Below are 27,105 nucleotides of genomic sequence, written 5' to 3' on the forward strand. Positions count from 1 at the left end.
CTTGTTTGAAAGTTAAGATTCCAGAAGAAATACCAGTTTTCCTAATTTAATAGTAAACATTTTTTAAAAAACTGAAATATATGAGACATTTTGATTTTCTGTGTCCTGTAGGTAAATGTATCAAATACTTAAATCCTCACAGGGAAACTGTGGCTCAAAGGAAATACTAAACAGCAATGCTTACTGAATGTGGTCTTTCCACATGTGTATTATCTTCATTATTTCAGCCCAGTGTTCAAATCTTGCATCAGTTCAGCATTTCTGATGAAGTAAATTTAGGACTCGTAAAAAATATGAGATTAACAGAAATGGAAATTTAATCTTCCTATTTATCTGCTAAATGCATGACCGTGGGCAGACACAGATGAGAACATCAACATGTTTCTTCCAGTGGTGTGGTGGCTCAGGAGGAACTTTGCAAAGATCTAGACCATAAGTTAGCTCCTTGGCCAACTACTCTTTGACACGCTTTTAGGGCAGATGACAGATACTGTTCAGGAAGAGTTTCTTTGCAGATATGCTGTCTGTCTCTTCAAAGAGCTTTCCTGGACTGTCTGCATTTCACATGTTTGCTTCTGTACCGTGGAACAGAAGAGCCACGGCTGAGGTCTAGCTCAGGATGCTACAGTGATTGTACTGGGTGGTGGTCTGGTGCCCCTTTAATGGTGGGAGCATTTTTGTTGCACAAGACTGGCTTTGATATGAGAGCTCTTGATGGCTGGCAGTAGTGGGGGCAACAACTTCTTACTCCCCTGTCAATTCACAGGAAAACCTCCCTTTCATCGGTTAACCTTTCGGGACTGCTGACCTAGAGATGGGTATGCCTGCAGTTTGTTACCGTGTTCTTTGTTCCTTTAGTTTTTCTTATTAATAGAGGTCTATAATCATGCATTGTGAAAATACTACTACACATCAATAACATTGCCCATCTTGAAAGAGTTGCTGGGAAATAGGATTTCAGTGAATTACTGAAAAATATTTTTCTGTTTAACATAACAATACCTATACTTTGTAGTAAAGTGTAGATACTGGGGAATTAATCAGTACATACAGTTTTATCAGTGCATACAGTTTGTTTTCCTGAGTATGTTTTAATAAGCTTTTCATTTCTGAAGTTAAAACTTTACTATTGTCTAGATTGCCTTGTATCCCCCAGAGTTACCTTCTTTTTAACCTATTCATGATTTAAGGGACAGGGATTTTTCAAAAAACACCCACCCACCCAACAAAACTTCTGTAGAGGAACTAAAGTCAGATTTTTTTTTAAGTAGAATAAAATGTATTTTGTTGTTTTCACTAGTTAACAGTTCTTTAGTTTTCTTGATAAATACTGCACATAATGTGTTCATCTTCAATTTAGTGTTTCAGTATGTTAAAGTTTATGATCACATAAACATTTTCTTGTCAAGCAGTCCCTGTGTGATTTGTTTCATGAGATCACAGTGAAGTCCAGAGGTATTACTTGTGATCATCAGCCTGAGTATAGGCTGCAGAACCGGATCCATCTGTGTGCAGAAGAGCCATATGCTGAGAGTAATACTCAGAAAGCTCATAGAAGTGATGGATGGATTCTTCAAACGTTAAAATGTAATAACTAGTATGTACTTAGATGTCAGTGGATGTAGCAGAATATGAGTGGGGATGCCAGACATAGCCAGCTGTTCCATATCCATGCTATATTTGGCCCAGTAGATTTATAACGCATTGCCATTCACTAGCATGTCTTCATTCAGCTTCATCCAGTACACGACACATCGTTCCTGTCCTTACTCTCTGGCTTCCTCTTCCTCCAGAAACGAAGAATTTCTGCAGGTGCAGAAATCCTTTTGACTGTGACGTTATAGCAAAGAAACAGGTTGCGAGAGTTGATATCCAAGCAAGTCCAACCATTTGCAGTAAGTTTTGCCCATCAGAGTTTCCAATTCTAAACTAATTGATTTAAATAGTCTTGGAAGTTTTGAAACATAACATCCACAACGCATAGACTATGTTTCCCCTTAAATAACATTATTTTTTAAAATCATTAAATATTAATTTAGTACAAATTGAAGCTTTTTTTGTAAGGTGAAAGATACGATGAAGTAACCAGCTATGGAAAAACACCACAAACAAAAATATAGGTCTGGGTTTTTCTCCAAGAACAGTAAACCTGATCTTGAACCACATTATATTCTAATTCAAAAATCAAATTTCCAGGGATGCTGGAAGAATGTTCATTACTTTCTTTTTGTTCTCCCTGTAGTGGGATCTATCAAGGAAGCTTTTTTAACAAAATAATTGTAGGCCTCCATTTTACATTTAATTTTCTGAAACTTTATGGATGAAAGTACTTCTTAAGCTTGATCTTATACATTTATTACTTTTTAACTGATTAGCAAAAATTACTGGAATACTTCTGTCAGGCTATATTTCTGAAAAATAGCTCAAATTTCTACAGTAGGATTGCTAGCTGCCATAATACTAGAGAATACATGATTTTGAATTTGCTTTAGACCTTAATCTGTTGGCAGTTCCTGAACTGGGCAAGAAAGTAGTGTCATCTGTTAGATATTTGTGTTCTTCTTTCAAAGTATTGCTGCAAGTATGTACACTTATTTTTTTCCATGCTGTCAAGCTGTGATTTCTTTTTGCAGCAACACTTTTATCTGTAGATTTTGGAATGCTCAGACTTGAAGTGATTAGTTATTCAAAATTCTCAGGTTTACATTTTAAAATAATTTCAGTATCAGTGTAGCTGCAGATGTGAAGTGAGTGGGGTTTTTTTCTTCAGATTATAGATCTGAATCTCCAGTAATGCTTTCTAAGCATTATTTCTGTTGTCCAGCTACACAATATGTCTAAACATGAAGTAGAAAAAGGGCGTTATTTAGAGTGATTCATCCACTGTAAGTAGAAATGAGAGTATGGTGAAAGAGAGCATAGTTGTACTTTTTACTTCTCCTTGTGTAATGAAAGTTCCCTTTGATGAGAAGTGGGACACGGAGATGGATGCAAAAATACTGCAAATGGCTCCAAACAGGGGCGGTTCAGGTCTTATTCCCAGGGACCTGGCAATGGTTCTCTTGCTAGCTTCTTCACTACACCGCATCATCTCTGTGCATCAGGCTGGCAAATCCAGGACTGGGGAGCGTGTCCCAGGATTGCAACAGGACTGCTTCTTCAGCCCCAATGGCTATGTTACACTCCCAGTGGAAGCTACACCTTGTAGACCCCCTTCCCATCCCTCTGGGGGATGGGGTGTACATTATTTTTAGTCTGCTTTTATAATTCTGCTAGTGGAGGTAAAGTAATTTTTTTCTGATTGAAGTTCTCTCTTCTGTAATTCAGAAATGACACTGCAGGCTCAAACTAATGGAATTCAGTAGTTACTTCCACTTCATGTTGGTCTTTGAGCTTTTGCCTTGTATTTCAGAGATGGCACACATTTCTTTCAGAGGTTGTCAAACTGAGGTAATGTCTAAATTGAGAGCTGGCCACACTTTGCGCAGGCAGATTGATGAAATATGGGTCTCCATTTATGGGGAGAAGCAGTGGGCTTCTAAATATTTAGTTAAGGAAATTATCTGTGTTTTTTTTCCCAAAAGGGAATGTTCTCATACGTGGTTCTGATCTCCTCCAATGTGACAGCAATATCAGTGTAATCGAGGGAAGGAAAGGAGGCAGTGTAAAGAGTTGTCCTGGTTTCAGCTGGGATAGAGTTAATTTTCTGTGTTTTGGATTTAGAATGAGAATAATGTTGATAGCACACTGATGTTTTAGTTGTTGCTAAGCAGTGTTTACACTAAGTCAAGGACTTTTCAGCTTCTTCACCAATCCACCAGCAATTAGGCTGCAGGGCACAAGGTGGGAGGACATGCAGCCAGGACAGCTGACCCGAACTAACCAAGGGATATTCCATGCCCTATGACACTACGCTCAGTATACAAACGGGGGGGGGGGGGGGGGGGGGGGCAGGGGAAGCTGGCCAGGCTACTGCTCAGGAAGTGGCTGGGCATTGATTGGCAGGTGGTAAGCAATTGCATTGTGCATCACTTATTTTGTGTATTCTAATTTATTTTTTTGTCTCTTCTGTTTCTGTTCCATTAAATTGTCTTTATCTCAACCCATAAATTTTACTCTTTTTTTTTTTTTCCCCCCTATTCTCTCCTCCATGCCCCTGGAGCAGGGGGAGTGAGTGGCTATGTGGTGTTTAGCTATCTGCCGGGTTAAACCACAACAGGAGTCCTCTGAAACTTTTGACAGGAATGTATGTTGACCTGTTGCTCATCGGGATGCTCTGATTACCCTTTGTGCATGGCATTAGCAAAGTTCAAAGCTGCCTTTTCTGGCCAAAGTGGAGCACCAAGTAAGGACGTAGTAGCCAGGTAACATATGCAACTGCCAGATCTGTGGCTGCCACCTTTGCCAAATGTGTGTGATTGGCATAAGCTACTTATATTTCAAAATCTGTTAATTATTGACAGCTCTGGCAGTGTTGATGGCTGCAGTCCATCTTTTTTGATGAGCCTTATGTAAAAATAATGGATTTTTGTATTCTGTAGCTTAAGACTCTGCCATGGTATTTTTAATACATTCAACTCACTTTTTTAATAATCCCTTTGAAATTTGCACTGAAATAATTAAATCTGGTTTATTTTCCCAACATACTACTTATATATTTCCTTATGGTGTAAAGAATTGTTTTCTAATGCTACACTGTGAACAACTGAGTCATGGAAAATAGAAAAAAAAATATTGAAAACTCTGCTCTCTTGGAAGAGGGAACATTTATTTACAACATTTATGCTAACTCAGGAAACATAGGAGGAAGAAGTATAATACAGTCCCAGAACAAAGTAGCATTGTGTAAACTCTATGGCTTACTCACACAGGTGTCTTAGATTCCAACACGAGTTTGGCACAGGAGAGAGGAGCTAGGAATATAGGAATATGGTCTAGAACCTAACCTATGCCATTGCTTTTGGCATAGTCACACAGGATCCAGTATGTGCACTTTGGTAAATGTATATTTTGGTAGAAAGAGAACTTAAACTTTAAAACTGCTTTGAAAATTAATTAAAATAAGATAAATTTATTCCTGGTTTAAATGTTGTTCTAGTGTTGCAGTAGGTGGTTTGTTGTTCTTTGTTTATATTTATTACTCCATTTTAAATATATTAGTACACATGTAAACAGCAATACATACTTGAAAATAGAAATCTGTTTAGGTCAAACATATTCAGCTTTTAACTGGCTCTACAGTTTAGTTACAAATGTTTCATTAGGAGTCTAAAATAAATGCAGACCTATTTCTGCACATCCAGTTGTATTATTCCTTGAGAGGTCTCATCTAATAGGTCAAAGTGGAGTCAGGGCAACTGTGGGAAATAGTGGTATGATGTCCATCCTATTATTGAACAAGTTCCAGATGGAGCTCATGGAACAGCTGTTAAGTCTGGAACTGGAGATGCAATAGCCACCATAATAAAAGATTTAAAAATTATCTGAATAATCTGATAAATGGGCATATGTATGCAAAAGATACTAAGGTTTCTTGAGTTATCTCAGTCAGTTACTCAGTCTTTCAGCTTAATGCATTCACCTTAGCTATATCATTCAAGGGTGCAACTCATTGATCTGCTTTTATGATTTCTTTACAAAGTGAGAATTTTCTCATTACTCCTCCTGAAAAACAAATCTATGAGGATGAAGTTTCATGGACCCAGAAAGATTCCTAAGTGTCCAGTGCTAGCAATAAATCTCACCCAAGCGTAGACTCACCCCATAGACTACCTGATTAAACACTACAGTCTTCATTCTTCACAGCAGTGGCTGCCTGTCACCTCCTTTTTCTGAATACGTCTATAGATAGGGATGAGTTGTGCCAGATGAAGCATGAAGGCAGAAAACAGCCAACTGAATGACAAAAGACACACTTGGATGTCAACTATCAGCAGCACAAGAAACTCTTTCATGAGTCTGTTACTCTGTGATGTAACCCAGAGATCCTTTACTCTTTACGAGAATTGTCAGTGACAATATCTCTTAAACAGATACATAAAGGGTAATGCCAAAACAGAGCATTGCAATCAGCTGACATGCATTCATAGACGCAGTGCAGTAACTTCTAATTATTAAATGAGACAACTTAGGAAACTAGATGTCTGTGTAGTCCAGAGAAACCCTTATGTGCATAAAATTGTCAGTAAGCAAGAACTGTGTACTAACCGTGATGTTTTGTCCATGACCACAGACCCTAGCAAAGCATATTATGAAGGGCTTTAGCCCTAGTTCTCAGTGTTTTGCTCAATTTCAGAGACTGAAGCTCTGGAAACCTGCAGGAATTATCATGCTGGCCCTATAAGGGAGACTCAAAGCCTTCATGTATGGTCATGTCATTACTACCTAAGTCCCCAACATCTCTTGTAAGTGGAGGGGAAATCTAGGAACACCCTTTGGGCAAGCAAAAATAGCACAAATAGGATGTTACTCAAAAGGATACTTTAACATTCCAAAACTTAATAGTCTTTTCATCTCCAGTACTGTAGACTGCATCCAGAATAATTCTTTATGGTAAAATGTGACATTTTAGAACTCTTTTTAGCACTGAACTAGCTCTGGTTAGGCAATGGGAAAAGCAATGGCTATATGAGGTAAGGCTTCATATTCATGTTAAGGAGTTGATAGTCATCCTACTTTCAGACCTTTCAGCTCAGAAATAACTGAGAGCGATGTATTATTTATTGGCTGTCTACTGCATATGGTTGGTGTAGGCAACAGACTCTGCTGCATCCTTTCAGACAGATCCAAAATCGTGAGTTTTTCACAACTAAAACTGTTATAATTCTGCTGCTTCTTTACCCTTTAACAGTGAAGGAAACAAAATGCAGTGGTCTGGTATATCCAATAATGTGTAGATAATGTAACCTGCAAGAGTCTTTTATCCTTCTGGATTGGGTATCCTTCCTAAGTGGGTATTATTCAAATGATTAAAAGGACAACATCAGAATTTCCTGGGTTTAAGTTACCTTAAAGAAACAGAACTTGATTTGAAAAGATGCTTGCCAAAGTTCAGCCAGATAAAGGCAGTGGTGGATGAAAAGATAATTTTAAAGAACTTGAAGATTCTTGATTACTGGGAAATGGATCACAAGCTGGAGGGCTTCCTTACCTTGCCTATAAAACTAAATGCCTTTAAGTACTGAGATCCACATGTCTACATGGAGCGAATAGTGATATGGAAAACTCAAAACTTGGTAAAATTAACCCCAACATGCACAATGGAGAATGGGAACCATTGTCTCCTGATTTTTGCAAAAAACAAAGAACCTTCCTATGTTCAGACATAGCATTTACTTACATTTAGTGAAATTTCACATTCAGATCAAGATTATATTCCACATACTTCCAGATTTCTGCCTTTACTTGGCCATGAGTTCATACAGAATCTATCACTTCTATCAACAGCAGATTTTATGTAGTCTTTAAAACTTTTGTGGCCTTTTTAAAAAAGAGAGGAAGAAACAAATGTCGCAGAGAAACATCTGTGCTGTAGTATAGTTTCCATTTAATGGAAGTCTGTGTATAGGGGTATGAAAGTTGCTTGAAGTATCTCTGTTGGTGTGTATTCACATCAGACAGTTATCTGGGTTAAGCCCAGTCCCCAAAGATAGCTATGGTTCAGTTTACATACAACACAAGTTTCTTCTGGCTCAAACGCACCTCTAGAGATCGCTCTACTAGACAAAGATTTCTAGAAAGCTGATCATTCTTCCTTTGCTCCCTTTGGCTCGTAGTCGTCTCCTCCCAGTGTACCCTCTGGACCTGGCTAGACAGAAAACCCACAGCAACAGCAGAATGCCTTTGTTTCTTTTTTGGGCTATATTCTTTATCCTGCTATAATTTATGTAGGCCCAGTGATCCATTTCTGGTTTTAGTCCGTTTCCGAAGTAAGCATGGCTTTTAAGATCAGGTTGTCTCTTTGCCTGATTGACAGTCTTTTCCAGTAAGGCTTAGGCTATTTCAAGCATAATGAAATTTCAAAATAATTTCAAAAGTTACTGAGTTTCATGAAAGTAAACAGCTTGAGCATTTGAGAAGAGATTTGTTAGTAGTCCTGATGAGGGTGCAAACATAAAGTTTGGTGCATGAGAATCCACGTAGAGCTGAGCTGGAAGAAAACGTGTTTCAGAAGTTCAGAACTGCTGTGACTTAATTTTGGGGTTTTGTACCATGTTCTTTTATAGTAAATTGTTGACATTTAACAGAGTGATGACATTTCCTTTTTTGTAGTCACATATTCAGAAAAGTATATTTATACAAGAAAAAGCAAAATACCGAATCTTTAACAGGTTGTGTGTGCTAATATTTTTGACTTTAAAAAAACCCAAGTTTTTTAGCTCGGTCAATACTTAATCATGAACATTTAAAGTTTACAGTGGAGTGAAAATGAAGCAAGTGGTCTGATCTTCTGTGTTTCACTGCTGTTTTTTCACACTAAGGACTTTTCTTTCATGCTGAAGTCAGGATCTGATATCTCAGTCACATGGGTTTTGACTACAGGTTACCTAGGAACAGTAGAGCAATTCTAAACAGAAGAAAGATGAACTTCGACCTTCTTTGTAGCAGATGGAACATTTTGTGAACAACTGGTCATGTGTAAATGTTAACTTGTTTGCCTTTCTTAGTAACCAACAAATGAACAACATATGCCTTTGTTTTTCATTTTGCAAAGACTACAGGGTTTTTTGGGGGTTTTGGTTGTTTGTTTTTGGGGTTTTTTTTGGGGGTGGGAGGGTGTTTTGAAGAGTGTGTTCTTCAAGTACTGTACACAAAATATTATGTTCAGTAGAACAGAGTAAAATCTATGATGCCTCTGTATCAAATGCACAGTATGTTTGGAAAATTAACATTAACAAACATTACTTATATCTGAGGTTGTCAACATTTAATTAAGAGGGCCCTCTACATTTTAGGAAGACACTGTTTGCATATATGTAATAAAAGGTTCAAATTTAAATACTGTACAATTAGTTTCCATGAAAAAATGACTTTTGCAGAGACCTACAATAGGCAGTTTAAAGAAATAACTATTCTGTGTTTAAATTGTGCTCCTTAGTATTTTAAACAGATGGCAATGGCTTTCCTCTTGATTATAACTTTGAGGCATGCTTTACTAAATGGAATCAGCGGGGTTCATTAAGGTCCCATTTGATGTATCAGTATTATAAAAATACCATGTTAATTATCCTCAAACGTTGCAAGTTACCTCCATTTTCCTGCAATCAGAAGATGAGAGAAACCCTGTGAAGCAAATTAGTCCTAATTGAAAGAGGACTGATTAATATTTAAATAAGGCATTGTGTGAGGGATTCTGCCATGAGAAAAATAGGCTGAACATCTGAATTAATTGCATAGCAGGTTAAATTAAATTTCATATAATGGGTTGGAAGATGAGTTGGCACAGTGCTTTAGCAGGGAGCACAATGGCTGAAATACCAGTCTTTTCTTTCACTCTTGGCTGGATTCCACTGAGGTCCTTGTAGCCCTTACCTCTTTGTTGTCTTTCTTTCAATACAAACAAAGGTACTAACAGAAAATTGCAACCACATTTTAAAAAATGTTAATCCTTTTTGGGAGACAGCACCTGTCTACATTTTCTCCATTTCTCTTCCACCTTGGCTGCAAAATTGGGAAACATTAGTATCTTTTTCCTTGCCAGGTTTAATGAGGATTGATGTCATAAAATGCTAATGGCTGGAATATAGTTAGAACTGCTATTAGTGGGTTATCACTGTCTGACATTTTCACTGCACAGGAGCATACATGTGGAGCCTGTTTAAAGTGATTGGGTTACTTAAGGGTCCCTGTTAGGGATATTTAATCCAACATAAATTACTTATGCACTTTGTTAGTGTTCAAAGGAAGAGTGTCACGTTGTATATGTTGGCAGTTTTCCAGTCAAGAGCTGTTAATTACTGTACAGCTAGTGAATACATTTTGTGGTGATGGAAGCCAAAGGAGGAAAAAACTATATCTATATTCCATCTAACTAAAAATGAATAGATGGGAGTGCAGGGGGAAAGTAGACTGAAGTCATTTTCACCCTTAGGAGTTACAATGCCATTTGTTTTCATTTTGAAAATAAAAACAAATGACAGTATGATTCCCTGAGGGGAAAGTACTTTAGCTATAAAGAATCCCTGCCAAAAACAAGCTATTATCTATTTGTATGCTGATAAGAAAAAAAAAAAATGTTCTCCAAAGCTCTAATTCATCTACATCTCTGCAGAGTTTAAAGTTCACTAAGATACTCTTTGCTTATCATATTAAATGCACGTGATAACTAGGAAGATGGCTGATAACTATAGTACTCATTACTTTTTGACATGCAGTTTAGTATAGTCAAATTGCTGTATATTGTCACTCTTAGATTAACAAATACTGTTCTTGCCACGGCTTGGGGGGTTTTAGTGGTGGAGAGGCCCTTAAATAACAAGTATCTTTTGATATTATCATTTGGTTCAACTTTGGGAGCTAGCCATAAGAAATAGCTTTGAAGAGCTAAACACATTTTTTATATAGGAGCTCATGGATCATGTAACTGTGCTAGGTGAAAAATGCATAGTTTTGTTAGTAAAGTTACTGCATGGTCTACAAATAAAGATCCTGTTATACCCTTGATCTCTGCAAAATGGAAATAAGGTTTGAATATGGCCTAAAGTAGTATGTTTATTTCATTTTATTATCTAACTGCAGTGCTACTTATGAAGTTGTCCATATAAAGTTCATAATGAAGATAACTCCATTTTCTGTCTATGTTATTGAAATTGCTAAAGGCACAATATATGCATGATTGTAGTTATGTAAACACTCCATTTCTCAAATGCATCATTTATGAAGCTACGGGGAAAACTGGAATATCTTGCGTTTGCATAATAATACAACCTACCAAACGTTTTTTTGAAGCTTAACCCAAAACTTTTATTTTCAAGCGTTCTGCTAACGCTATTAGTACAGTCATTATATATTTGACTAAAATTCTCTTTCCTCCGTGGACATGATCGGGCTTTGAGTTTGTGATCTCTATACCCAACTGGCCTTGGGTCTCACCTTTTCTTGTTGAGAGCTGGTACTTGGGGTGGAGAGGTAGATCTGGTGACTGAAGTACGTTTTAGGTTTGAGAAAATGGTCCAAGCTATGTATTATTTTTCAGGTGAGGACTTTATATGGCTTGGTTTTGTTTGTGTTAGATGCAGATTGTTATAATCATAAATCCTGGATATGTATAAAGAGCACATGCATTATATATGTAGCCAGTTTTTGTAATCAGTGGTTCTCACTAGTGGCATTTGCTCTTCCTCAGCTCATTTGATAATTTGCACCTGCTCTTTGTAGTCTTCTTATACACTGTAGATCTTCAGGCCCAGGACTTTCTTCAGTGTTTGCACCGCACCTCAAATAACTGCATTGATTTGGCTTATTGGTAGGGATTACTAGTGTATAAATGCTAGGTTATATGTTTTGTACAATGCTTATGCCTACTGTCATGCAGAGGTTTAAGGAACTAAATTTTCCACTAAGAATCCCTGAATTGCCACCCAGCCACTTTGCATCTTTAGCATCTGAAAATACTCACACAGGGAGATGCTCAGTTCTTGTGCCGCTTGTAGCAGTAAGAGTGGCTATTTCAGTGAAAACCTCAAATTCTTTCTACTCAAGGCTGTTCAGAGTTTAGAAACAAGGCATATTTTATCAATTGATTCCTTTTTAGACATAATAAACATGCGCTTCCTGAGCAGGGGCCAGAGCCCGCAACTCCTTCCTGGTAAAGGGCTGTAACCATTAGTAAAGGGAACATAAAATTTTGTGTTTATACTTATCATTTTGGGTGTCATATCCAATTTCCTTTTGTACATCACAACTTCTGACTTGGAAAGCTCTACTGTAAGATGTGATATAAAAAGTTGGTATAGCCACACCATTACCTTAAATGTACTCAGAAGGAAGTTGGATGCTTCTCCATGGGTGGGACTTCTGAACTGTAGACAGGACTTCAAGAAAGATTAATTCTGATTTACTCTCTCAAAATGTTTGGTTTTCTGAATTTCATTCTTGGGTTTCTGACTTTCATCATTTATGGAACTCAATAGGCCAGGGGTCCTCAAACTACAGCCCGCGGGCTGGATACGGCCCCCCAGGGTCCTCAATCTGGCCCCCGGTATTTACAGACCCCCCCGCCGGGCGTTGGGGGGGAAACCAAGCAGCCGCAGATGACTGCCTGCCACTTCATCCACGTGCCGGCCCCCTGGTTAAAAAGTGTGAGGACCCCTGCAATAGGCTAACTCAGATTTTGGGGTTTAAACTTGGGATATGTGTACCCATCTTTTCCAACACTCAGTTACATTTCCTAAGTTAATTTGAGAACATTAAAGCCTAGAATAGGTGTATTTAAAAATGAATAATTAGATTATTTATTTTTATTAAAAGCAGGCTTTTTTGTTATATAGTTCTAATTTCCTTATTAAAAAGTCAATCCTTGTAAAAAATATAAAATGATTAATTAAATAAATATGGCAATGTTCAATATCTCTACTTGTTGAAGATATTGTATGAATATGAATCACCGTTCCAAATCGTTGATACAGATTATTTGCCTGGCTTTGAAACTTGAATGATCTTTTATATCTGTGCCATAAGCTAATTTGATTATCAAAGTATTTCCACAAACAAAGAATTTGAACATTAGTCTTGTTTCTTTAAGTACAAAACAAGTAGTCATTGTTATTATCTCAAAATCAAATACTTATTTTACAGTGGTTATTGATATCTTTCTCAAATCAATGGTTACATAGAAGCAAGTGATCCACTTTGGTGTTTTTTTTTAATTCTTTCAAATGATCTTTTACTTCAGGTGAAGATTTTTGGTATAGTGAAGTACATTAATTGAATAGTAGTTTTTCATTAGGGCCTGTCTTACTAACAAATGTTTTTACTTGTAATTCTATGCCTAATAATTTTCAGTTTAAGGAAATGTCTTAAGCTGGGCTTCATATTTCAGGCTTTCCAGGGCCTGTCTCTTCTGTACATTTTCATGTGGCTCTCAGGGATGTCTCTGGCAAGGAGGAAGCACTAGGCATGGTGATAGCCAGGCTGTGTTTGGACCTTGGATGTGAATGAGCTGTTTGAAGCTTAGGCAAGACCCAGCTGAACCTGAAAGAGTGAAAGGTCTTGCAGATTTCTCTCCCTAGTCTACCATCCATGGAGCAGGTACATAAATTAGGCAGAACCTGCAACATTCAGAAAAGTTTTTTCCTATTTGGGCTATTTCTGTTCTTTCAGAACATGATTGCAAAAACTAATTCCTGGAGTTCAGATGACAAGATGGGACTTTTTAATCATTGGTTCTGTGTAACTGAGTAGTATAGTAAGCTCCTATCTCCTATCCAAAACAGATGGTCCTTAATGACTCATAAGCTAATAGAAATGACAGCTTAGTAGTGTTTTTCGCTATTACAAAAATTGTGCTTGGCTTAATCCATGAAAAAAGTGAAATGGTAAAATGTGTTAGGCAGAGGGACTGTTGATTTTTGAATTCTTGGAGCTACACATGAATTATCAGATTAACTATTCTCCTTTATAAAAGTTAAGAACCTCTGGGTGTGTTCAGAGATGAATCACCAGACATCTGGGCAATAAGCTATTAACAGAAAATAAAAAGACACCTAAGATCTCTCATTGTTAGGCATGAACTGAATAGGCATTTCCTCATTTGGATCTCTGTTCTGAAATCTGTGCAAGTATCATTTTAGACACTTGAGGCCTGAGGTTCCAGCACTCAGAGCAGTTTTTGTCAGACTTTTTTAAGCAACAGAGTGGAGACTTAGCATGGAAAGTCTTAGAGGAAAGAGCATATGGTATCAAAGATGAGGGTGAAGGTCTATGTGTATGTTTCAGTATCTGGAAATTAATGAAACATCATCTGTCTCAAAAGGTATCTTTAGAGAGAAGCAGAGCTTTTACCAGGAGGAGGTGGACTGAGTTTGTGTGGAATTAAGCAATGCTTTTTTAATTACCACAAAATTTAGAGGGGCATTTCAAGTTTAAATAAAGCTAAAACTCAAAACAAAGGTTTCCACTGGACTTAAATGAACTGCATAATGCTGGATATATATTTTCTGCCAACAAAATAAATCCATGAGGTGTTGCCGTCACTTTAAACCAGGGTTGTGCAGCACAATCCTTAACCATGATCAAGCTATTTGTCCTCAAAACCTCATTTCTCACTATCTTTTTTTTTTTTTCACGGTTGACAATTACATCATTAAAATATTATCTAGAGTTGATTTAAGGATAACATGTCATTTGGACAATGCAATGTAAATATCTCATATTTCAAGAATACATATGGGAACATTTTTTTGCCAAGAATGCTTGAATCTCCTGATGCCATTCTAATTTTTTTCATGGATGATAACACATCAGATTATAAAAAAAGTTTTTATATCTGCATTTTTAATCCCAGAAAACATGAAATTGGCTAAATATGTATGTTACCCCAATCTTAAAGAGTATTTACACTGTTGTGATTAGTGTATTTTAGAAGTGTTACTATGCAGTTTAAAATAAATTAACAATCTGCTCAAAATCTTTTGGTATGTAGATCAGATGCTCCAATCTGTCATTCATATTGCATCTATACACTTATATACACACATTTATTTACATATAGGCTTACATACCTTCAGCAACTCTTTTCTTTCAGAATTTGAGCTATAATTTGTCAAACAATATTTCTATGGGTTTTTTTATTCCATAGTACATTTTTACAGCATTTTAATGCTAGCACTATTTTTTCAATCTTTAGCTTTGAAGGCACTTCTACCAAATGTGTGAATCTTTCTATCTGCAGGTTGTCCATGTTTGTTTCTGAGAGGCTCCAAATTGGTAGCAATCAACTTGAAAGTGTGTAGTAGCTGTCAAATCTCAGAACAGGCTGCAGATGATCTTATGACTGATTTAGCATGTACTGGGAGCCAAAGTAATACAAAATAATTGGCTGTTTTCCGCTGCCATGTTTGATGGCTAGGAACCTGATCCTCAAAGGTTCCTGACCTCATAGACAGTGTCTCAACTGGGGGAATCTGTAAACACTTCCAAACTCCCAGAACTGCGTGTGTGCTGGAGCCGGTCCTGACCCCATCTCAGAGCAAGTCTGGGGAGCTCACCCTTTTGTCTTGAATGCTGCAGTTACACAGGAAGGATTAAATGCACGCTCTGGCCAAGTCTCTGCTCTGAAGAGTTTGGTAGTAAAGACCACAGTCTAGGCTGGGATTAATTTCTGAGTGTCAGTTGCTGATTCTTGGCCTGACCTAGTTTGCCCTAATAACACTGTAGGGTGCATGAGATCTCTGGGATTAAGATTTAGCCCTTGATTCTGCCATGCAACTACTGTGGTTTTCCTCATCCTGGTTCAGCAAGTGAGGAAGAGAAAGGAGGTGCATAGGGAGCATCAAGCTGCACTGGAGAAGAAGACGCATGGGTGCCCAGCCAGCAGAAGAGGCAGCTGCGGGCACGTCACTGCATGCTGTCTGGATGAAGTTGAACTGAGCTGGAGTCTGCCATCTTGGTGAGCTCCAGCCCGGCTGTATGGCATGTGGCAGCCCTCCAGTCTAACTCTGGTGTAGCTCTGCTAAAATCAGCAGAGTTACAGGTGGAGGTGGAGGTTCAGGCTTCACCTACACTTTCTGTGAGGAGTGGATGGGTTTCCATTGTATTTACTCTTGCAATCACAATGTTAAGTGACAAAATGAAACCAGACAGGTCAGAGGCAAATCAGAAAAAACTCAAGAGGATAATCGTATCTGCACTAACTCTTGCCTGCTTTGTCTTGGGTGATGGCTTATGAGCTGTGATAGTACTCTAAGGGGTTTTACTGTAAGAAGAATTATGTGAAGGGATATCATACAGTTCTTCTGCAGAGATATTACTAATGAGATCTGTTAGAGTACTTCAAGTTTTGACCGGATAAGAAATTATCCATTGAGTCTCAGTCTCTTTTGGAACGAAGTCATAACTTCTAACAATTTATTTTGGCTGATGATACTTCTGAGGCTCTCCTCTCTAAAGAGGCCTTGGATGTGCAGAAGATGGCGATCGTGGTTTAACCCCAGTCGGTAACCAAGTGCCACACAGCTGCTCGCTCACTCCCCCTCACCCAGAGGGATGGAGAGGAGAATCGGAAAGGAATGTAAACGTTCTTATTTCAAGGGTTGAGATAAGAACAATTTAATAGGTAAAGCAAAAGCTGCCCATGCAAGCAAAGCAAAATAAGGAACTCATTGCTACTTTCCATGGGCAGGCAGGTGTTCAGCCATCCCCAGGAAAGCAGGGCTCCATCACGTGTAATAGTTACTCGGGAAGACAAACACCATAATGCCAGATGTCCCCCCCTTCCTCCTTCTTCCCCCAGCTTATATACTCAGCATGACACTCTATGGTATGGAATACCTCTTTGGCCAGTTTGGGTCACCTGTCCTGGCTGTGTCCCCTCCCAGTTTCCCGTGCCCCTCCAGCCCTCTGGCTGGCAGGGCCCAAGGAACAAAAAAGTTCTTGACAGTATAATCACCCAGCAAAAAATGAAAACATCTGTGTGTTACCAACATTGTTCTCACATCAGAGCCAAAACACAGCACTGTAACAGCCACTAAGAGGAAAATTAACCCTATCCCAGCTGAAACAGGACAATGGCCTAACTGAAACTTAGTAAACTATATATGATTAGTTGTGTGACAATGACTTTAGGGCACACTACATTTTGAGTAGTTTGAGGCCTACATCCTGCAAAGTGCAGGGCATTGGATGGAAGGTCGGAAAGGGTAGAAATGGCCAATGACCAAGCAGACTGTCACTGGTGTGTCCTGAAATGGATGGTGCAGTCTGCAGAGTGAGCAGTTGTGTCTGGAGAGGGAGTGTAACATGGGAACCAGGTAGGGGTTTATTCCATGCCTCTGTGGAGCATTTGCCACCACTTTAAAAAACTCCCATTCCCTGGCAGATGGTCATCCCCCATAAGGTTTGAACAGAACCTTCCTCACTAGAGTAAGCTAAGCCTATAATAACGTATAAATATTTACCTTGTTGTAGTGCATATCTGGAGACTGGACTGTCTTCCAAATAGAAACAAATCCCTAATTTTTTATGAAGGAGTGGGGCAGAAATTCTGCCTACCTTATGCAGCACAGAGAAATGTCTAAAACATTTGGTAAAGCATTTTCATTTTTAAATCAAAGTGCAGTGTTGACCCTTTATAAGAACACAGTTATGCATTTTTAATAGGAGTATTGTGAGCAGCTGAGAAGCTGCGTAATAAATTTCAAGCATTTCACTATGTATTTGTTTTGGTTTGTGCCCTCGTAGTCAGAATAGGGGAATAATATACCTTGAAAATCATGTTAGTAAGTAATAAGAAATTTCAGAATGCATGAAGTCACCATCTTTAGAACAAATACATACTGTAATCTAATCATAGCACGTAGTATTAGTACTTAATTTCTGCTAAAGGGCTCTGAACGTATCATAGAATTTTATAGTGAAAATTTGTTCCAATCACTAACATAAATTTAAAGACATCTACAGAGAACATTAAGATTTGCAGTATCACCATAAATAAAGAAAAGTTAATTTTAAGATGTCATGTAGCTAGGTTAAATATAATGTTCATTTCCCATTCAGCATTTTCATATCATCTCCAAATAAGTAACTTATGCTAATTTTTCTTTGGCGTTTCACAATAAATAGCAAAAACACCTCTCCCCCTCTCCTTCCCGTGCCATGGTGTAGTATGACTTGGTTACCTCATTCCTTCCTTACAGGGAGGGGCAGTTTATGCTCTGCAGAATCAAAGTTGGATGTATACCTTCCTTGGAATGCTGCTGCACAGCTAAAGCAGGGCAAAGGAGCTGCCATACAAATGACAACTGGCCAGCAGGTACTTAAGGATGAGAGAAGTATTACGGCTCTGGTAGCTCATAGGAAGTACAGCAGTTCCTGGAACAGGAAGATATAAGCCTTTAGAACACTAGTCCTGCTCATAATGATCTTAAACCCCCCTCTTTTTTGGTATAAAGTAAAAGTTCTTAATCTCTAGACAACTATAAATGTTGTTATTGAAACTTGCAATATGTAGAGGGAGTTGAAATTATTTTGAAAAGTAAAGTACTTTCCATATTTTTTAAAAAAACAAAAGGCCTAAATAGTTTAAAATATTAAAGAAATCAGGACTGGAATTTGAAACTGGCATTTGGCATAGACACATCTTTAAGGTGTTGCAGCTTTACTTACTGTGCAGCGGAACAATTAAAATGTATTTCTGCAATGTTTGTTATCTTAGCCTGGTAGAATTAGGAGAGTGTAATGAAGCCTTTTCCTTTGCTAACTTATGCCACAATCAAAACTTCTTTATTCCCACTATGACAAGAACGTGACTTACTTCCTTTCTCCCTGGAAAAAGTAAAGGGAATGGCAGCTGTCCTGAAAATATTTCTTGGTCAGCTTTTATGTGTGAGATTGTTAGTATTTCCTCCCAACCGGGGGGGTAAAGAAGGGAACAGATAGCACTATGCATGAAATGTGGAAGATGTAAATCGAAGATTGTAGTGTTTCTGAAGTGTTTTCACAATTGCATTATGCTGTGAAGCATTCTATATAATTTAGCTTTTCCTTCACAACAGTAATTACTCTCCCTGTGTGTTGGGAAGGTATTTCTATAATAATGCCATCTAGGAACTGGAGTTCTGTAAACTGGGAGTTGCTTTCAATAGCTTTCAGTAGCTACCCACAGTGGGAAGTGAAGTTAGAAACATAACTTACCTTTATCCCATTCACTTTGGTAAAACCAATTTTACGGATTTCCTTTTGTGGGTGAAGAAGGCTCACTATAGGTTAATGTCAAAGCATTGTTGAGATTGTTTGATTAAAGGAAAATCAAGAAGCTAATTTTAGCATATAGGGGGAGACAGGAAAGGGGAAATAACTAGTTTATTTTAGGGTTGCATAGTATCTTGGTTTTCCTGGAAGAAAGGAAGGATGAGGAAGGTGGCTTCCTGTTCTTTAGACCAAAAGCTCAGTGAATGTTTTGCAGCTTGTACAAAGCTTCTACGCCCCCTCCATGTTCATGTTAAAGGGAGCAGCAATAAAAGGCTGAGATCTTGACTGTCTTCCAGAGAAGCGGTTACTGTCCGTACCCAGAACAGTTACATCTTACTGGGGCTACAGGGACAATAAAAACATAGAATCATATAATGCTTTGGGATGGAAGGGACCTTTAAAGACCATCTGGTCCAACTCCCCTGCCCATGGACAGGAACATCTTTCACTAGATCAGGTTGCTTAAAGCACCATCTAACTTGGCCTTGAACACTTCTAATGATGGGACATCTACAACTGGAAATGGGCAAGATGTTCCAGTGTCTCACCAACCTCACTGTAAAGAATTTCTTCCTTATATCCAGTCCAGATTTACCCTCTTTCAGTTTAAAACCATTGCCCCTTGGCCTGTCACTACAGGCCACAAGAAGATCTCCCTGGAGCCTTCCCTTCTCTGGGCTGAACAACCCCAACTCTCTCAGCCCATCCCAGGGGCAGAGGGAAGAGGGTAGAGGAGCCAGATTTTGCTTTCCAGTCTGCTCCAAGGAAGCACAGAGGCATGGTGTTTCTTGCTTTGGCTTGTGAGAAAGTCCCTCTGTGCCATTAAATTTTGTAGTCGAGGCCAAATAAAATCTAAAGAAAACGCAAAAGAGAAGTTTGCTACAGAATTGCCAGCTTGGCCATATTGTTCTGCCTACTGGAGCTAGCCAGATCATCTGATCTGTCGGTTGTGGTGTGATATCTGAATGTGTTTATGTGTTTTCTCTTCATCTGATTAAATTTTGCAAACTTTATTAAAGTGTATTTAAAATCTGTACTGGATATAATATGGGCAACATTATGAATAGTTAAATGATGAGATTCTTCTAATTTTAAGTGAATACTCTTCAAACAGATTTAACATTGACTTTGGAGTGTTACACAGATTTTTTTTAAAAGTGCCAATTATACACGCAGAAAAATGAAAAAAAATATGCTAGTCAGGAATGTGAGCTTTGATTTTAGTTCTGTCCCACAGATTCCTAAAAGTTAATAGTACAAAAGAAATTTTGACTGTTTTTTGGTCAGTAATCATTTTTGTGTTGTCTTATACTTTTGACAGTCGTTTGTGTGCACTAAGTAAAAGGTAGGATGAATGGCCTATTTCTGTCTGTTTTCATTACTGTGCTCTTTCTGTGTGCTCCGTCTTATTCTCCGTATATGCCTACTGGGACATTAAAGATTCTGTAATTATTTCAATAAGATCAGGGTTATAGATTTTTTGTTCCACTTAGTTGTTTGCTAATAAACCTGCCTCTGTGCTGAAGGCTAACAAATTTCTTATTTAATACTGTACTTTTTTTTACATGATATATTAGAGAACATTTTAAAAGGTCAAGACTGTGCAGCTTACTGTTTTCTCAAGGTAGCTCCTTAACTGAAAACTCCAAAGTCATCATCATCCTTTTGAAAACATTAATATTAAAGCTGTTTTGTTTCTTATTTCAGAATTTGAAGAAAATTCAAACAGTTTTGAGACGTTGCAGTGCTTAAAATCTAGAATGATTTTTAGCTTTAGTAGGAAGTATATTTACGGTCTTACAATTAAGAACATGCTAAAGGAGGAACATAAACTGGATAAACTGGAGCAGTGCAATAATATGTTCTTCACATATGGATTTTCCCTAATATCAAGTTCTTTGACATCTGTGGTATAAACGAACACTTTTTAATCATTTTCACCACACTGTTTCAGCCCAGGGTAAGATGGAGGCTACACAGGATGATGCGTTATGTCCTGTCCCCTAACACTTCAGACCTGTGCCCAAAGCTGGGAGCCAGCTCAACAGTGCTGCCATTTTGAAAGCACTTCTCAATGTACTATTCAACATAAATTCCCTGGTGCCTAAAATTATACTTATTCTTACATCCAGAAGTGCTCATTTTTTACTAGTGCTGAGTAAATCGTTGCCTTTCTCAGGCCCAAGTACTGTGAAATTGTTCTTGGAAGAGACTGCCTTTTCCTGATGTCACTTGTATGTTGAATAGGGATCCCAGGTATTGAATCCAGCTCTGGATTGTGCAGAGGTATTGATTTTCATGTTTTTTCTGTAGTTGTACAGTGCTTGTCTTAGGAGGCAATTGACAGTTACTCAGTCCATGCAAGAGTGATTTATTATTTATTTATTGCCTGCATGAAGCACAACAATTAACATGAGTTCTGTCAGTTATGCAGGGCAAACCCCTTTGTTTCTCAGGCTCACTAACTGGACATTTTTTTTGACATTTTTGCCTACTCACAGTGACAGTGTGGCAATTACCTTCTTAAAAGACTGGTTTATCTTGTGTGTCTATGTAAAAACTGTTCCAAATATTGACCTTATAATTGTCTTGCATGTATTTTCAAGTTTTTAGATTCAAAAATTTTATAGCTGGGATGATCAGAGGACCTTGTGAACTGGCCTTGTCAAACCTTTTGGACATTTGTGGTGAGTTTAGTATGCATTGTATGCTTTATAGTGTAAGCTGCTATTAGGTCTACTCAATCACTGAAGCAATTTAGCCAACTGCTCTATAGATAAGTTGCTTCTTTGCACTCTGGTCGTTCCTGGGACCAGATGGAGTTCTGACACTTGAGTGCAAAAGGAATATTTTTACTGTTGGGTTTTTTTTACTGCTTCTTGAGGCCAAACTTCATGTACCCTCAATCTTCAAAGTATTAGGTGTCCTCTGCTAGCAGACATCAGGAAATGTTAGGTTTCTTTTGAGGATTCAAGACTCCACATTTTTCTGTAACTCTTAATATGTTTCCCATCAAAAACTCTGCAGCTGTAATTAGCACTCATCCATACAGAGCTGGAGTACTTCTAGGAAGGATGAAGACAAACTGGATGGAAGCCAGAAAAAAAAAAAAAAAAAGGCAACAAGAATGAAAGGTCTGGAATATTAACTGATGAGGATGAGAGATAATAACCACTCTCAGCTTGTACAAGTCAGGGAGATGAAATGCTGGAACAGGGTACATAGAAATACTGTGGTAACACCCTCATTGGAGGGCTTTTTCTTTAAAACCAGTTTTGGTGGTAATCAGTCAGGAACTGTCTACATCTACTTAGCTTGGGATTAGTGAAAGAGGCTGGAGATGATTTGAGAGCTGTGTTGCCATTACTTCTGAGCAAAAAGATAAAGAACAGGGGCATTATAAGTTGTCATGTATCTCCTCTGTGGTAACATAGGTGTTTAAGTCAGGCGCTTAGTAGAGTCACTGAATCCCCCTCTACACATGCTTACAAGGAAAAGGCAGATGTTTGAGCTTTGGGGATGACCTACTGCTAGATAATACCAGAGCTTTTATGAGCAGTCTGAGAGGATGCAAATTGCAACTTCTAACACTGGGCTTTCTAACCCTGGCTGAGGTTTTGTCTACCTGACAAAACTCCTGTCGTCTTGAATTTGTTACACTCAGCAGTACAGATGAGCTGCTACATATCATTGTCAGTAATAAATCAGCTTTTGTGGGTAACTTTAATAAAAATCTGTGGCTTAGACATAGTTTTTTAGAATTATAAGGTGCTGTTCTCATACATCGACTGAACTCATGTGCACACAGAGGCCAAGAAATCAATCACACTGAGAAACTTCTACATCAGAACTTCTGTTTTGTTCATATAGTCTTTATTTAAAGGTTCTATTTATGGAAAATACTTCATGTTCTTATGTAAATTGCTTCCATGGGATAATGTTCTCAATCAAATATGTGTGCTTTCTCTTTGACATTAATTACTCATTCCAAATTTTAAAGTTTTACTCTTTCTGAGATTTTTTATTGAGAAGGAAATCCTCAGTAGCATAGATTTCTTTCCTTGAGTTGGTATTTGCAGTTTGATTCGAAAGCATCTCATAACCTTATTTTCAGTCAATCATTGAAAATGGGATTTACATAGTCTGGCACTCTGAATCATTCATTTGGCCCCTGATTGTTTCTTAATGCTTCAGTGTATTACTTGGAGAGTAGACATGTCAGAATTGGACATGATATTCCAGTACAGGTGTTACAGGTGACTTGTAGAGCTGCTAGCATTCCTCACTCCCTTGCTTATAGCAGAACATTCCCTTGCTCTTGCCTACATGGCTCTTTCCTATGTTACTCTTGCAGTTCAGCCTGCCATCCATCTTTCATTTATAAAAGCAACATGTACAAAGCTGTGTTCAAATGAGTGCACTTCCCAGATGCTTTTCTGTAGCTCATCTTCCCCATTTGATATTTATGACTTCATCAGCTCTTTACATTTTCTCCAAATTTACTGGGTGAGTGATAGAGATACTGCATAGCATCAGGTTGAGAACGTTATGCCTAGAAGCATTTCTGTTAATGATATTTCCCCATTTGCATTTTTTTTAGTGAACTGTCAGTTAGTAGGGTTTTGCTGTGTATTATGGGTTATATTGAGTCTGTACGCTGTTTAAAAAATGTGGAATGAAATCTAAAGGATAAGAGAAATACAACTATATGATGATGTCAATTCAGTCTTCACCAGTCAGGCTTGTGATGTCATGAAAAAAATATTTTTGGGGAAGACCCTTCTTCTATAGAATCAAAGTCAATGCCATCAGTTCACCTGCCCTTTTAGTATTTATTGTTGCAGCATTTAACAGGTTTTGATGATTTCACATTCAGGCTAAGATGAGTCTTATCTGGTTTTATCCTCTTTATGCTTCTGAAATATTGATATGTTATGTTTTTTGTCCCCAGTCCACTGGAACTTCTCCAGTATTTTAAAATCTAGTTAAAAAAAATAAATCAGGGGAGGGCTTCAGCATCTCCTGAGCCAATTCTATCTGAACCCTTGGGTATAAGCTCTCTGATCCAGTTAATTAAATGTGGTTTATTTCACTTTAGCTGTTTAGTAACCTACATAGTTACAAAGGAAATCACAAGTGTTCGGTTGTCACAGCAAATGATGAATATATCACTTTCTGAAATATGTATTAGATTTACTTATCTTCTGCATCACAATTCATTATGAACTTTTGGGACCAGAGCTGTGCCATTGCCCAGATCTTGGTTCATGACTATTTAACCATACGGGAAATTTTTTTTTTCTTCAGAGTGCTGGCTTCCATAATCATTGGTCTGCATTTCTAAACTGCTAATTTGCATTTACTTCTGTAAGCTTCCACATTTTCACTTTTGCCAGATATATAAAAGAAGAAATTGTTCCAACTACTTTTCCTCTCAGCTTGGGTGTTTTTTCACAAAAAAATCCTCCTTTCATGACTGCAAGATTGTTTTTTATATTCTGATTTTCATTATTCTTTTGCATTAAAATATCTACTTTGCTCAGTTTTGTTTGCAAGTGTCTTTAAAATTATTTGGGCACATTGACTTTTTACAGAGAAAAAATACGGCATACTTCTTGCACATTGTAATTGAAATTCATTTGTGAATGCTCTAACACAGGCCATCAGCAGTTTTAGGCAATGATCAGCTTATTTTTATCTGTCATACTGAGATCTGGTACGGAACGATTTTAAGTTGCTTGGTTTACTTTTTATGTTGGGAATAGATCTGTAATTTTTAGACATTCCGAAAATAATTTATCAGTCACATCAGAAGTCTACCAGCTTATGTCTTCAGAAACCTGTGTGATTTTCTACATATTTACATATACTTTTAAGTCCTTTTTAGAGGCCTGCTCCTTCTATTTTTTCATCTGTGTCGGCAGCTATAGAAGACTTATATGGTTCTAAATCAAATACAACCTTCCTGAATTAGCTTGTAAGTCTGAAGTATGTAAATGATACCTTTAATGTGGAGGCCCGCGTTCTTGCTCTTCCTGGCTGTCTTTCCTATTTAGGTTTTACTGATAAGTTTCAGTTAAGTGAATTGTCATGCCAGGTTTCATGCCTACCAAATCATGTGAATTTTCTTTTACCAACACATAACTTGTTTTTAATTTCTCTTTGATGTTCCCAGAATAATTTATAGCTCTCCTTAGTTTTGTTTGTTTACAATGATGTTACTTTAGGTCTACACTTTATGGCTATGTATTAAGTAGTCCTTTAGCATTGCTTTTATATGCAAAGTTAAAGATCTTCAGTGTCTTGTTTTGAGGTGCAAGCAGAATTACTTAGAAAAGTCAGAACTGTAGAAGTTCAGTCTTGAGAACAAAACATTTTATAAGTTTGTGTTTCTTTTTTAACTTGTGGTTGTTATGTAATGAAGAATATATACAGACTCACTCTCTTTCTCTTTTTGCTTAAAAGAGATCAAGGTAAACAGTTGAAGCAGAAGGAAACCAACTGTTTTTCCATTCACCTTATTATTGAGCTGTGGTTAAAAGAACTTCCTTTTTGGTACTATCAAAAGATCTAAGCAAAAACTTCAGTTGAACGTGGAGGAGAAATAGACTGTTTCAGAGATGGGAAAATACATAGAGACACTTGCCTTTGCCTAACAAAGGCTAAAAAGTATCATGTTAATTGTGTTTTCATAATTTTTCTAAATTACACGTTGTAGTATGCATGGCAGAAAATAGAAGTGTTTATTTTTGTTCCTTAGCTTGGGATTTAATGTTGAAATTTTGATCTTACAAAATACATCATTGGTTATCACAGTTTGCAAATTTAGCAATAGTAGTTTAAAACAGAGATACTAAAGGAACTGGAAACAGGGAGTATTTTAGAAACAAGAAGTGTGAAGCCCTGCCCCAGTTTAGTGGAGACCAAAACTTCTGCTGACTTCACAGAGGCCAAAATTTCACCCAAAGATTGTAACGAAATAAGAAAGTACAGCCAGCAGAGTATTTCTGTATGATTGTTACATGCCTCAGGAAGTATTACAAGGCATGAAACTAAAAGATGCATGAATTTAACCACCCGAGAAGTGTAATAATCACCCAGGGGTTGGAGGAGGGGGACTGAGTTCAGTTACAAAATTGATTTTTTTTCCCCTAAAACAAACATCCATTTGCTGGCAAATGTGGAGGGGAAAAGGACATCACATAAATCACAGATTTTCACTGGTGCTTGGGGTCCTTCAGTTATTCCAGAGTGAAGGAGGCACTGGACAAAGTAAATAAAGAGGTGGAAGAGTGGGACCTGGGCACCAAGTCCTCTACTTCTAGGTGTGGAGTCACCCTTTTACTGGGCAGTCCGTTTTTGGCATAATTAATCTGGGGGATTTGTTGTTTTGTTTTGTTTTGGGTTTGGGGTTTTTTTTCCTGTACACAGCTTAAGCAGGGAGGGAGGAAAGTCCCTTGTCATTTCTAGCCTTTTCCTCCCTCCATGCCCAAGAGCTAAGTAACAATTTCAGATGACAGTTGGAAATTATTTCTTGCTATCAGTGCTGCCTAATTTCACACATTCGGTCAGCAAGATTAGGAGTGGAGGTGTCCTGATTCCCTTTTTTCTGGGTTGAAAAAAGATGTGCATTTGTGAAAAAAGCTGGGGTGAAGCCAGTGGTGCAAGGGAGGCCAGGTATCTAACGTTCGTTGTGACAAAAATAGGCTTAAAACGCCCACTTTCAATCTGACTGCTGAAGTTCATTTGTATAGATAGCTGCCAGTATCAACAGGCACTGGTGTGTGTGGAGAGCATGCGGTTAATCTGGGTTGGTGCATCCAAATGTAGTCATGGTTGCGTAATTTTCTTGTCAGGTTCAAGTGTTACATTTGTGGAACATCTTCTGCAACCACTCCATCATAAGGTTTTAAGAACCGTGTTCTGCATTATACTTTAAAATGTGCATAATCCCTTCATTATAGAGAAAAACCGTCATATCGGTTCAGAAATAGAGGAAAGCAGATGCTTAATTTTGAGATGTGCTTGATGTATCATTATTCAGGAAAGCCTTACATGATATACATAATATGCAGTATTTAATATCCACAAGTGCTTTCTTGAATAGAGGTGTTTTAAGCACCTGCTTACACATGTAGAAGTGTTTCATACATGTATGCATATATACCTTTTTTTTCTGTAAGCAGCCCTAGGGAGGGC

General features: G+C 37.8%; 1 protein-coding gene across 4 annotated transcripts in view; it reads left to right on the forward strand.

The window, feature by feature from the left end:
- Positions 1-27,105, forward strand: part of TOX (thymocyte selection associated high mobility group box) — a 225,191-nt gene that overhangs the window by 46,765 nt on the left and 151,321 nt on the right. The window contains exon 1 of one of the 4 annotated variants that reach the window (XM_055705181.1): positions 21,518-21,593. The exons of the other annotated variants lie outside the window; for them this stretch is intronic. The gene's annotated coding sequence lies outside the window, so the exon portion shown is untranslated. Of the gene's footprint in view, positions 1-21,517; positions 21,594-27,105 lie in introns of those variants that run through there. 4 annotated transcript variants of the gene reach the window in all.

This window comes from Falco cherrug, chromosome 3, assembly GCF_023634085.1.
Source record: "Falco cherrug isolate bFalChe1 chromosome 3, bFalChe1.pri, whole genome shotgun sequence".
NCBI classification, from domain to species: Eukaryota; Metazoa; Chordata; class Aves; order Falconiformes; family Falconidae; genus Falco; species Falco cherrug.